Here is a 12351-nt window from a genome sequence, read left to right as displayed (position 1 = left end):
TATCCACAATAAGGTATTTTCATCATAATTATTTCTTATTTTCAAAAATAAATCGACAATATGATAAAAACTTTAGTTTCGGAACAATCTCGACTTATAACATTTCGAAATTTTCTTCCACGCACATCACAGTATCAGGCAGATGTGCAAACAGATGGTAAAAATGCAGATGGTTTTTAATAAGGAATTTATGTTCTTTATTAAAATTTTAAATAGAGCATTTGATAGTTTAAATATCGTCTGATCAATAAGATCAAATCCATACTGGTACATTGAAACTGCATCTGCGCCGACAGTTCGTATGTTTAGAAGCAAAGATGTATCGGAAACAAAATTAACTTAAAAGCTCTTTATTGTAAAGAAATTTAATACACCATTTTTAACCATTAAATATAAACATCTCCCTTTAATACGATACACCTTATTCTATATGATGCTTAAAATTGATCAGATTATTTGTAACTATTTTATAAATAAAACGAAATCACATGGGAGGAGCACGAATAGTGATCTCGTAAAAAGGCAGACTATAATTTTGGTTCGGTTATTCTTCTACATCTCTCCTTTTTATATCCTGCTTTTCAATACTGAAAAAGATCCTTTATTGTAAAACCAAAACTATAGCATGTTTGTTTATGTGGCATTATTTGTGCTATTTCTGAGTTATTTAGCTATCTCGCTTAATTTTTATATAGCACAAATTTTCCATCAACACCACTATTGAACAGGGGTGATAGTTGAGATTTAAGGTTCCAAAACGTCGTGACTAACGGCATGATTATGAAAATGTGGTTGGTATTGAGCAGAAGCCGCATTTACTTTTCAGACAAGTTTGTATCCATCAAGGGGTGGTGGAGTTTAAACCGTCACTAAGGATCGAATCCCAGCTCATTGCTCTGTGCCTAATTGCTTAGGTGCAAGAGAGGTAATTAACAAGAGAGGTAATTAACATATATCGCCAACATACAGTTTCCCTAAATTTAGATTTAAATATACATGGATTAAGCGTGATGAATTGATTAATGTCCGAAATAATGTCATTAGATCGAACAAAAACTAAATGTTAAGGACTCTGTTATTGAATTGAATGTTTTGTTGTTATTAATTTTTATTCTCAATTACTATAAAATTTAATTTACTTGTAATTTTGCTTCGAAATCGTTGCAGTCAGTTTTTTTGTAATATTTAAATAAAACAACAATTTTATATTCCTCTTCCATAATTAACTTCCTATATCAATTTATTTGAACAAAGAACAAAAAAAAGTAAATCCTTAATCATCATAGAAAAAAATACATAACTTTTGCTTTGTTATTTAATATATTAATTAGCACATTATCATATTGCTTTGATGAAAACATAGAGAAGGCTTTTATTTTTCATAAACAACAAAAGCTAAAAATGAAAGAAGAAATCAAATGTAGCACAATCTTCCTTAATTAGACAACTTTCGGACAAAACCTAATCCTCTCACGTCAGAATTGATTACTGTTTAATTAAGGTATTTCTGCAACAAACTAGTAAGCAAAGAAGACAATGTTTTTTTTTCCCCATCAGAGAAAGTTTATTTACTTAGAATATGCGCCATCTACTCTTTCTCTCCCTTAGGAGCTACTGTTCAGATCAAAACAACTCAACTCCGATTAACTTTTGTTATTTCACTTAAGTTTGCTTTCATAAAATAAACGATTTTTATTGTTCTGATTTTGTAAATTTTACTTCTTAGTAAGCGTGATTTTAAAGAACATCAATTTTTAAAATGAAACAATTTATAATCAAAATTTTTAGAGGATAAAATATATTTAAATTAAGTGTTTCAATAAATATTTTTAAAAAGCTTTTAAATCCCTGTGTTAATCTATGGAATATTGTTCAAACACCATAGTCAGTTTTAAAAATAATAACTAACATATAAATATTTTATTTGTTCTTCGTTGTTCTCTACCTTAGGAATACTATTAAGATCAAAACAATTCAACTCGGATTAACTTTCTTCATTTAACTTAAATATATTCTATTTCAAAAAATAAATGGTTCTTATCGTCTTAATCTCGTGAATTTTATGTCTTAATTGCGCGTTATTTCAAAAAACGTCAATTTAAAAAAAAAATGGAAAAATTTGTAATTAAAACTTTTAGAGTATAAAAAAAACTTCATTCAATATTGAAATAAATATGTTTAAAATAAATAGTTCTTAAATCTATTTTTATATACCACAGTTATATTACCTAAACCATCGCTACTAAGTTTAAAAATTGGAAATTAACATTTAATTTGTTTACTTCTTATTCATTTCTCTCCCTTGGTTCAGATCAAAACAACTCAACTCCGATAAGCTTTCTTCACTTCACTATCATTTAATTTCGTAAAAGAAACGATTTTTACCTCTCCGATTTCGAAAATTTCATTCTTTTATCTATCAATTTATAACTTCGTCAATTTTTGAAATGGAACAATTTATAATAATTTCGTTAGAAAATAAAAAAAAAAGTTCCAATCAAGTGTTTAAATAATATACAATTTTTAAATCTATTTTTATGATATGAGTATTTTTATGTAATGAACAATTTATATCGTGATTAAATGCGCAAATTTTTGAATTGGAACAATTTATAATTAATATTTTTAGAGGATAAAAATAAGTTTCAATAAAATGCGTGAAACTGCTAATTTAGCTTTCTTATAACGAAACAAAATGAAGCAAAAATATTGAAAAAAAATGCGGAGATATTGGAAAAAATGTTATTATAAATTTATAAAGCTTCATTGATTTAGTATGAATAGGACATCTTTCGGAGATTAATGATAAGAAAAAAAAAACGCAACGCAATTTTGTAAAATTTTTTGCTCACGATTTTAAACACCATAACGTAACAGGTAATTTTAAGGGGGGGGGAAACTAATGATTACAAGATATCTTTATTTCAATGTATTAAGTTTAAGACAAATTTAATGGAGAATTAAGGAAATGGATGAAGAATTGGAAATTTATGAGAAATTTAATACGCGATATAAAAGTTAGTTTCACAGTTTTCTACCCTGAAGACTTGCAAGCACATTCATTTTCTAGTGAGTAGCCACTTTACTATACTTAGATACCACCTTTAAGTCTAAAGCTCATAATTTCGAAAGTTAAGCCAATAGATATGGTAATTAATTATCAACTTGTATAAAATACAATGATTTGCAAAGAACAATATTCCTAATTAAATATGAAAGGAAAGAGAGATGTATTGACATTAACTGAAAAAAATGATAAAGACTTGTATTCGTTTGAAAAATTTATTTAAAAAAAAAACATTTTGAATCCATGCTCCCGAAATATTAATTATCTATTATGATTCACTGAATATTTGATCTTTGGCCAAATAATTGGTTGTTGTTTATTCCCATAAAAGTAAAAGAATGGTATTTTCAAATACGTTAAACTGTCAGAACACTTATAATCTGGTTAAAAAACAGTTCAACCAACTTCAAACCAAATTAGGTCTATCGACTCAATCTGACATTTACCTGAAAACTACTTCAAATACTTTTTATCTTCTGTTTCATAAATCACGCATTTGTTAAACCAGTTTAAGAAACTATCGTGATTTGAATTATTTTTTTAACCCTCTTGTCATTCTTCAATAATAGAGAAATGCTTAATAAATGTGTTAAATTAACATTAAAAGAAATCGGGAAAAAGGTAAAAAATGGGTCTTGCACTGATGTGGGGTATAAAGAAAAAGCAAGTAAAATGTACACGTGTCCCTTCAGGGAAAACATGTTAAAATTCCGTTCATTTAGCGATTTCGCCTGAAGCATTATTAGCTGTTCATCAAATATTCTGAAAGGAATCCTTCCTTGTAGATGAGAAACGTGGTAAAGTTTTATTAATAGAGTTTGTTTTCTCTGAAGTAATTATTCACTTTATAATTAAGAGAATCTACTTAACGTTTGATAATGATAAAAAAAAGCAAATAGTTTTGTACACTGTTAGAATTTTCATTCTAAAACTATGGTGAAATAACCGGCAGCAGTTTATCCATCCAATTAACCGTAAAGTTTACGGTAAGGAACATTTTTTACTTACACGGTTTTGAAACCGTTAACAACTAGTGTGGTTATAAGACCATTAATACAAAAATGTACGGCTTTTTAAACATTTGCAACCAGCATCATTTAATAACTGTAAAAACGAACTTAGCTGGACATTGGGGCTATGGTTATGTTTGGTAATTGACATTGGAAGGTGCAGTACTCAAATTGGGAAGAACAGGACAGGAAGGGAATGGATGAAACATTGTGGTGTCAACGCTGGGTCTCGAACCTCTGTTCTGTGAGCCATGAGACTGATAGATTAGCCCTCTCAGCTATGATATGGACCTAGCTGCAAGGAACTAAGTTACTTTATTAGGTAGGCTTTATTGGTGCTATAAAATCCTGGTTGTTTAGCCGTATTAGGTGAGAGTAGTTAATAAACGGTTTTTCTCACTGAAATACCACCTTATTTATGGTTATATGACTGTTTTGTTTGAATATGGTACAATAATGATTAAAATAAATTGCCATTTAGCCAATTTTTCAAAGAAATTTCTAACTGTGTATAGCTGTAAAGTAAATAATTTTTATTTTGCAAGAATATGACGATACATTTATTTTGCAAGAATATATTTTTCATTTCTAATGGCAGATTATGAACAGTTGAATCAGAAAACAAGTAAAAGGAAAGAACACAGAGGACAACAATACTTAAACAGAGTTCATTAATCTAAGATATCTCTAGCCTCCCAATAACGCTCGGTGAGAAAAGTCTTGCCCAGAGCAGGACAGTGGAGTCTCTCTCTCTCTCTCTCTCTTTTGCAAGAATATACGATAATATATTTTTTTATTTTGCAAGAATATAAGATTTAATCGATACTTAGACGAGGAATGTTAGTTGAACGACTTAGATTATTCTTCTGAACTATTTTCAAAAAAAAAATTCTTATTATTCTTATTATTTAATTTCTAATATCTCAGAAAAATGTAATTATTTTTCTGCTTTTGTTTATCAATAGTATTATGAAATAAAATTTCAGAGGAAGTTTTTAATGCCTTGCACAGTACAAAAAGTGCTCATAAATCTTCAATGAGTCTTTTATTTTAAAACATTTAAAGTTTTATAATGTTTAAAAATTGGTGTTTTTAGTTCTTACTTTCAAGGGAAATAAAATGCGTAAATATTAAGATTTTTTTTCATTTAATTTGAGTAAGAAATTCGAGACTTTAATATGCCTTTTGCATGCTTTAATATTAGTGTTTAAAAAATTTCGAATCTTAAATTTTCATATTTTTCTTAATATTATTTTTTTTTATAAAAAATAAAATGAAATCTAAGAACTTTGATATTTTTGAAACGTCTTGAACTTTTTAAAGACTAAGTAAAATAACAAATATTCATATATTTTGAGTTTAGTACAGTTATTATTATGTAATAAGTTTTGAATATATCGCTTTAGAATTGAAAAAATATGGAAAAGTAACTTTTCAAATCTGTGCATCTCTTCAATAGGGAGAAACTTCTATACGGGAAAAATTTAATGTTGGGAAAAAGCGATAAAAAGTTCATTACGTTCAGAAAACGATGAAAAGTTCAATGAGGGGGGAAAAAATAGTAAGTTTAATATAGAGAAAAATAATACAAAGTTTATACCGGAAGAAACGACCAAAATTCAGTAACAGATTCAGAAAAATCACAATTCAGTATAAAAAGCAAAAAATTTCAGACGTGGTGAGGAATAATACGGAGGAAAAGATGGAAAGTTTCATATGGAGAAAAAATGAGGAAAAGTTAAATACAGGGGAAAAGATGAAAAGTTTCATATGGAGAAAAAATGAGGAAAAGTTAAATACACAAAATTCAATCCTGGAGGAAAAAAAAACGAAAAGAAATTCAGTACGTGAAAGAAAAACAAGGAAAGGTATAATGCGTGCAAAATTGTGTGGTTTATTATGGTGAAAAAAAACAATGGAAAAGTTCAATATGGGAAAAGCATTCAATATGGAGAAAACGACGAAAAATTGGAAACATGGAAAAAGAATGAAATTTTCAATACGGCGAAAATATTAATAGTTCATTGTATAAAAAAAAACGATGAAAAGTTCAATACTGGATAAACACGACGCAAAATTCAATATGGGAAAGCCGACAAAAAATTTAAAAAAACGAAAAGAAATTCAGTACGTGAAAGAAAAACAAGGAAAAGTATAATGCGTGCAAAATTATGTGGTTTATTATGGGGAAAAAAAACAATGGAAAAGTTCAATATGGGAAAAACATTCAATATGGAGAAAACGACGAAAAATTGGAAACATGGAAAAAGAATGAAATTTTCAATACGGCGAAAATATTAATAGTTCATTGTATAAAAAAATCGATGAAAAGTTCAATACTGGATAAACACGACGCAAAATTCAATATGGGAAAGCCGACAAAAAATTTAATTTGGGAGGAAACGACAAAAAACTCAACGTGTGGAAAAAACGATTTAAAGTGCAAGTGGTAGTTCAATGTGGAGAAAAAACCATGAAAAGTTCAATAAAGATTAAAAACAAAGCAATATTCAATGTTGGAAAAAAACAAAAAATTTAATATTGAGAAAAACTATAAAAAATTCAATATGCAGAAAAAACGATAGGAAGTTACATATAAGAAAAAAACATTGGAAAGTTGAACTAGAAAGGAAAACGTCGGAAAGTTCAATAGGGCGATAAAACAAAACTAAATTTCATTTTGTGTTCTAATTTAAATAGAAATCAGATTAAACAAGCACCATGAAAAAATATGCAAGGGAGAAAAATTAATACCGATAAATTTCCCCCCTACCTTGATTTTTTTCATCAATTTTCTGTAATAGTCTACATATTTTACAGTAATTCGCTTAAAAACAATTTCTGGCTGGTATTTTAGTTACTTACTATTTAGTTAAAACATACTTGCTTATGATTAGTATTATATTTATACAAATAATAAGCAAACTTATATAATTAATTAAAATCGTAATTATTTTTCAACAATCGTGCTTTGTGTAAAAAATTTTGTTGGTCTAAAATCACTACGAAAATTAATTAAATATTTCTTTTCACCTTACATTTTTTCGTATTCTTAATCAATAATAAAATCTACAGAAANGCTTTTTAAACATTTGCAACCAGCATCATTTAATAACTGTAAAAACGAACTTAGCTGGACATTGGGGCTATGGTTATGTTTGGTAATTGACATTGGAAGGTGCAGTACTCAAATTGGGAAGAACAGGACAGGAAGGGAATGGATGAAACATTGTGGTGTCAACGCTGGGTCTCGAACCTCTGTTCTGTGAGCCATGAGACTGATAGATTAGCCCTCTCAGCTATGATATGGACCTAGCTGCAAGGAACTAAGTTACTTTATTAGGTAGGCTTTATTGGTGCTATAAAATCCTGGTTGTTTAGCCGTATTAGGTGAGAGTAGTTAATAAACGGTTTTTCTCACTGAAATACCACCTTATTTATGGTTATATGACTGTTTTGTTTGAATATGGTACAATAATGATTAAAATAAATTGCCATTTAGCCAATTTTTCAAAGAAATTTCTAACTGTGTATAGCTGTAAAGTAAATAATTTTTATTTTGCAAGAATATGACGATACATTTATTTTGCAAGAATATATTTTTCATTTCTAATGGCAGATTATGAACAGTTGAATCAGAAAACAAGTAAAAGGAAAGAACACAGAGGACAACAATACTTAAACAGAGTTCATTAATCTAAGATATCTCTAGCCTCCCAATAACGCTCGGTGAGAAAAGTCTTGCCCAGAGCAGGACAGTGGAGTCTCTCTCTCTCTCTCTCTTTTTTGCAAGAATATACGATAATATATTTTTTTATTTTGCAAGAATATAAGAATTAATCGATACTTAGACAAGGAATGTTAGTTGAACGACTTAGAATATTCTTCTGAACTATTTTCAAAAAAAAAAATTCTTATTATTTAATTTCTAATATCTCAGAAAAATGTAATTACTTTTTTGCTTTTGTTGAACAGTAGTATTATGAAATCAAATTTCAGAGGAAGTTTTTTATGCCTTGCACAGTACAAAAAGTGCTCATAAATCTTCAATGAATCTCTTATTTTAAAAACATTTAAAGTTTTATAATTTTCAAAAATTGGTGCTTTTAGTTCTTACTTTCAGGGAAAATAAAATGCGTAAATATTAAGATTTTTTTCATTTATTTTGAATAGGAAATTCGAGACTTCAATATGCCTTTTGCATGCTTTAGTATTAGTGTTTAAGGAATTTCAATCTGTGAATATCTTCAATAGGGTGAAACTTCTATACGGGAAAAATTTAATGTTGGGAAAAAGCGATAAAAAGTTCATTACGTTCAGAAAACGATGAAAAGTTCCATGAGGGGGGGGGGAGAAAAATAGTAAGTTTAATATAGAGAAAAATAATGCAAAGTTTATACCGGAAGAAACGACCAAAATTCAGTAATAGATTCAGAAAAATCACAATTCAGTATAAAAAGCAAAAAATTTAAGACGTGGTGAAAACGATAAAAAGTTCAATACGGAGAAAAACATGAGAAGTTTCATACGGAGAAAAAATGAGGAAAAGTTAGATACGGGGGAAAAGATGAAAAGTTTCATATGGAGAAAAAATGAGGAAAAGTTAAATACGGGGGAAAAGATGAAAAGTTTCATATGGAGAAATAAATGAAGAAAAGTTAAATTCGGGGGAAAAGATGAAAAGTTTCATATGGAGAAAAAATGAGGAAAAGTTATATACACAAAATTCAATCCTGGAGAAAAGAAGAAAAAAACGAAAAGAAATTCAGTATGTGAAAGGAAAACAAGGAAAAGTTAAATGCGTGTAAAATGATGTGGTTTATTATGGAGAAAAAAAAACAATGGAAAAGTTCAATATGGGAAAAACCTTCAATATGGAGGAAACGACGAAAAAATGGAAAAAAGAATGAAATTTTCAATAAGGGGAAAATATTAATAGTTCATTGTGTAAAAAAACGATGAAAAGTTCAATACTGGATAAACACGACGCAAAATTGAATATGAGAAAACCGACAAAAAATTTAATTTGGGAGGAAACGGCAGAAAATTTAAAAACAAATTAAAGTGCAAGTGGTAGTTGAATGTGGAGAAAAAACCATGAAAAGTTCAATAAAGAGTAAACACGAAGCAATATTCAATGTTGGAAAAATAACATAAAATTTAATATTGAGAAAAACGATAAAAAATTCAATATGCAGAAAAAACGATAGGAAGTTACATATGAGGAAAAAACATTGGAAAGTTGAACTAGAAAGGAAAACGTCGGAAAGTTCAATAAGGCGATAAAACAAAACTAAATTTCATTTTGTGTTCTAATTTGAATAGAAATCAGATTAAACAAGGACCATGAAAAAATATGCAAAAGAGAAAAATTAATACCGATTAATTTTCCACCTACCTTGATTTTTTCGTCAATTTTCTATAATACTCTGCATATTTTACTGTAATTCGCTTAAAAACAATTTCTGGCTAGTATTTTAGTTCAAAACATACTTTCTTATGATTAGTATTATATTTATACTAATAATAAGCAAGCTTATATATTTAATTAAAATCGTAATTATTCTTCAACAATCGTGCTTTGTGTAAAAAAATTTTGTTGGTCTGAAATCGCTACAAAAATTTATTAAATGTTTTTTTTACCTTACATTTTTTCGAATTCCTAATCAATAATAAAATCTATAGAAAGAATTATCTAAATAGAATTTTTTGAACAACACTGTCAAAGATCTACAGACAATTTAACGTACTTCATAACTAGTTCACAAATTCTTGGTATAGTACTACCATTTAGCTAAACAGGACTACAACTTTTGGAAAATTTAAGTTCACTCAAATTTGAAAGATAAATAAATGAAAAATGGTCAAAGTACGTCAAATCTTTAACTGACGTACTTTTCCTGCGAGGAAAATTTTAAAATAATAATAAAAAATAAAGTAGTTGCAAGTGACGCAATAAGGAGACAGATGAATGAAATACTATCACGCAAGTCATTCACATCTCTAGTCTCTTAAGTTATTTCCGTTTAGTGTTAGTTTTCAAGTTAAAAAAATGAAGAACACGTATTAATAATTCATTTAGCATTATTTTTTAATGTCCTAAAGGAAAGTGAAGATATATATTTACTTAAGAAATCTGTGAGAACAATAAAGATTCAAAGTTTCCTAAAGTTTCCAAAGTTTCCTAAGTAATATAAAATAAATTTCTAATTGTTAGAAAAAGAAATCTTGAAAAAAAATTCATTTGCTGTTCATTTATCTCTTTACTCTTTCACGTTATTTCCGTTGTGCTAGTTTTCAAATTAAAGAAAAGTTGGAAAACACAAATTAATAATTTATTTAACATTATTTTCTTAAGTTCCAAAAAAACCGAAAATATGTATTTACATAAAAAATCAGAGAGAACAATAATGATTCAACGATTCTAAAAAGTAATATAAAATAAATTCCTGATTCGTAAAAATAATAATAATAATTTTTTCTTAATAAAAATTTCATTTATCTATTTACTCTTTTGCGTTATTTTCGTTTAGTGTTAGTTTTCATATTAAAGAAAAATCGAAAAACAAACATAAATAGTTTATTTAACATTATTTTTCTAAAGTCCCGCAGGAAACTCAAACTATATATTTACATCAAAAAACAGAGAGAACAATAAATATTCAATGTTTGTAAAAGATAATATCAAACCAATTTCAGAAAGAAAAAATATGGCAAAAATTTATATGTAATTTATTCATGTTTCCACTTTTGACATCATTTCCGTTTGAGTGTTAGTTTTCAAGTTAAAAAGAATAAAAAAAACACAGATTTATTATTTATTTAGCATTATTTTCTAAAGTCTCAAAGGAAACTGAAAATATATGTTTACATCAAAAATATGACAGAACAATTAAGATTCAGCGTTTCTAAAAGCTAATGAAAAATCCCTTTCTGATTCGAATGAAAATAAATTTAATTTTTTTATCAAAAATTATGTCTTATTTTTTGCAAAGCTACTATAATTTGAAATATAATTGATATGATGTTACTTTATCAAGTCTGTTTTTTTAAAATTCACTGCGTTATACAAAATATTCCACACGCTAAAACTTTATCTCACACTTTGTCAAAGACGTGCATGTTGCTTTTTGTGTGTCATATCTTAACTCACAGACGATTTTCTACGTTCATGAACAATCGTTATTAATTTAACAGTATTTTGTTTAAAAGTTTTGTTCAAAACCATCACAGTTCTTTTCCTATCGATTTTCCATTTAGTTCTATGAAATGGGCCAGAAATATCCACAGGAGAAAAAAGGAAAAATTAAAAAGAGAGAAAGGGAGATGACCTCAATAATTTTTGACCAAATGACTGGATTCTTATGTTCAAAATTGCATTTCCTACGCATAGTAAGGAATATCTAAGCTGTACAAGAATGGTTACAGTTACAAAGTCAGAACTCAAAATTTCATTTACATTCAATAATCGTTATAGTGCTTATATATTTGCTAACTTTGAAAGTTAAGGGCTATCAAAATTTTGTTTAATATAGCAGCAGTATTTTAGTTACAAAACAGTTATTATTTTTGAAAAATTGCGCAAAGCTATCAAATTTAATTATGTAGATACTTGAGCTAAATAATCAAATAACGGTTATGAAAATTTTTCGCCACTGAGATGAAAATTGCACGTAATAAAAATGCATGTATCTTACGCACTTGTAAAATTAAATTCCAACTCAATAATTACCAAAAAAATAATACTAATAATAATAACCGATAATTCTCCAGCAAAAATCAAGATTTATAATAATAGGCACTAAAGCAGACAAAGATAAAAACAATTTTGCGTAGATAACTTTAAATTTGTCATAAATAAAATTTAGATAACCACATCGCCAAGCCAAAGGAAGCTGAAATATTTTCCAGCGTCTAGGGAAAACTCTTTCTCCCTAGCGACGATGATAAGAAAAAAAGTTTATTTATGACGAAAACAAAGAATTTCTTTTTCGTTGCCCAACATCAATATTCAAATAAGCAACAACAGATAGAAAAAAATGCTTGAACAGCAGACTATAAAAATTTTTTTTTAAAAAAGTTTAAAAATAGGACGTCGTCTGAGCTTGTGGCTAAGATGAGTTTGAAAAATTCCCTACTGGGATGTTCTGTAATGACCACCCTTAATAGCGAATTCAGAATTTTTGCGGAAAATGAAGTCAAAATCAAAAATGAATGTACATTTTGGGGTCGCAAATTAAATGTGTAAGCGCATCAAAAACGCCATCGAAGGTT

At 27.9% G+C, this 12351-nt stretch overlaps 1 protein-coding gene across 1 annotated transcript in view; it reads left to right on the top strand.

The window, feature by feature from the left end:
* The window catches only part of LOC107436297 (terminal nucleotidyltransferase 5C), a 159832-nt gene that overhangs the window by 101537 nt on the left and 45944 nt on the right, over positions 1–12351 (top strand). The gene's annotated exons all lie outside the window — the stretch shown is intronic.

Source organism: Parasteatoda tepidariorum, chromosome 1 (genome assembly GCF_043381705.1).
Source record: "Parasteatoda tepidariorum isolate YZ-2023 chromosome 1, CAS_Ptep_4.0, whole genome shotgun sequence".
Lineage (NCBI taxonomy): Eukaryota > Metazoa > Arthropoda > Arachnida > Araneae > Theridiidae > Parasteatoda > Parasteatoda tepidariorum.
Note: the sequence above shows the minus strand (reverse complement) of the source record. Positions and strands in the feature narration are given on the sequence as shown.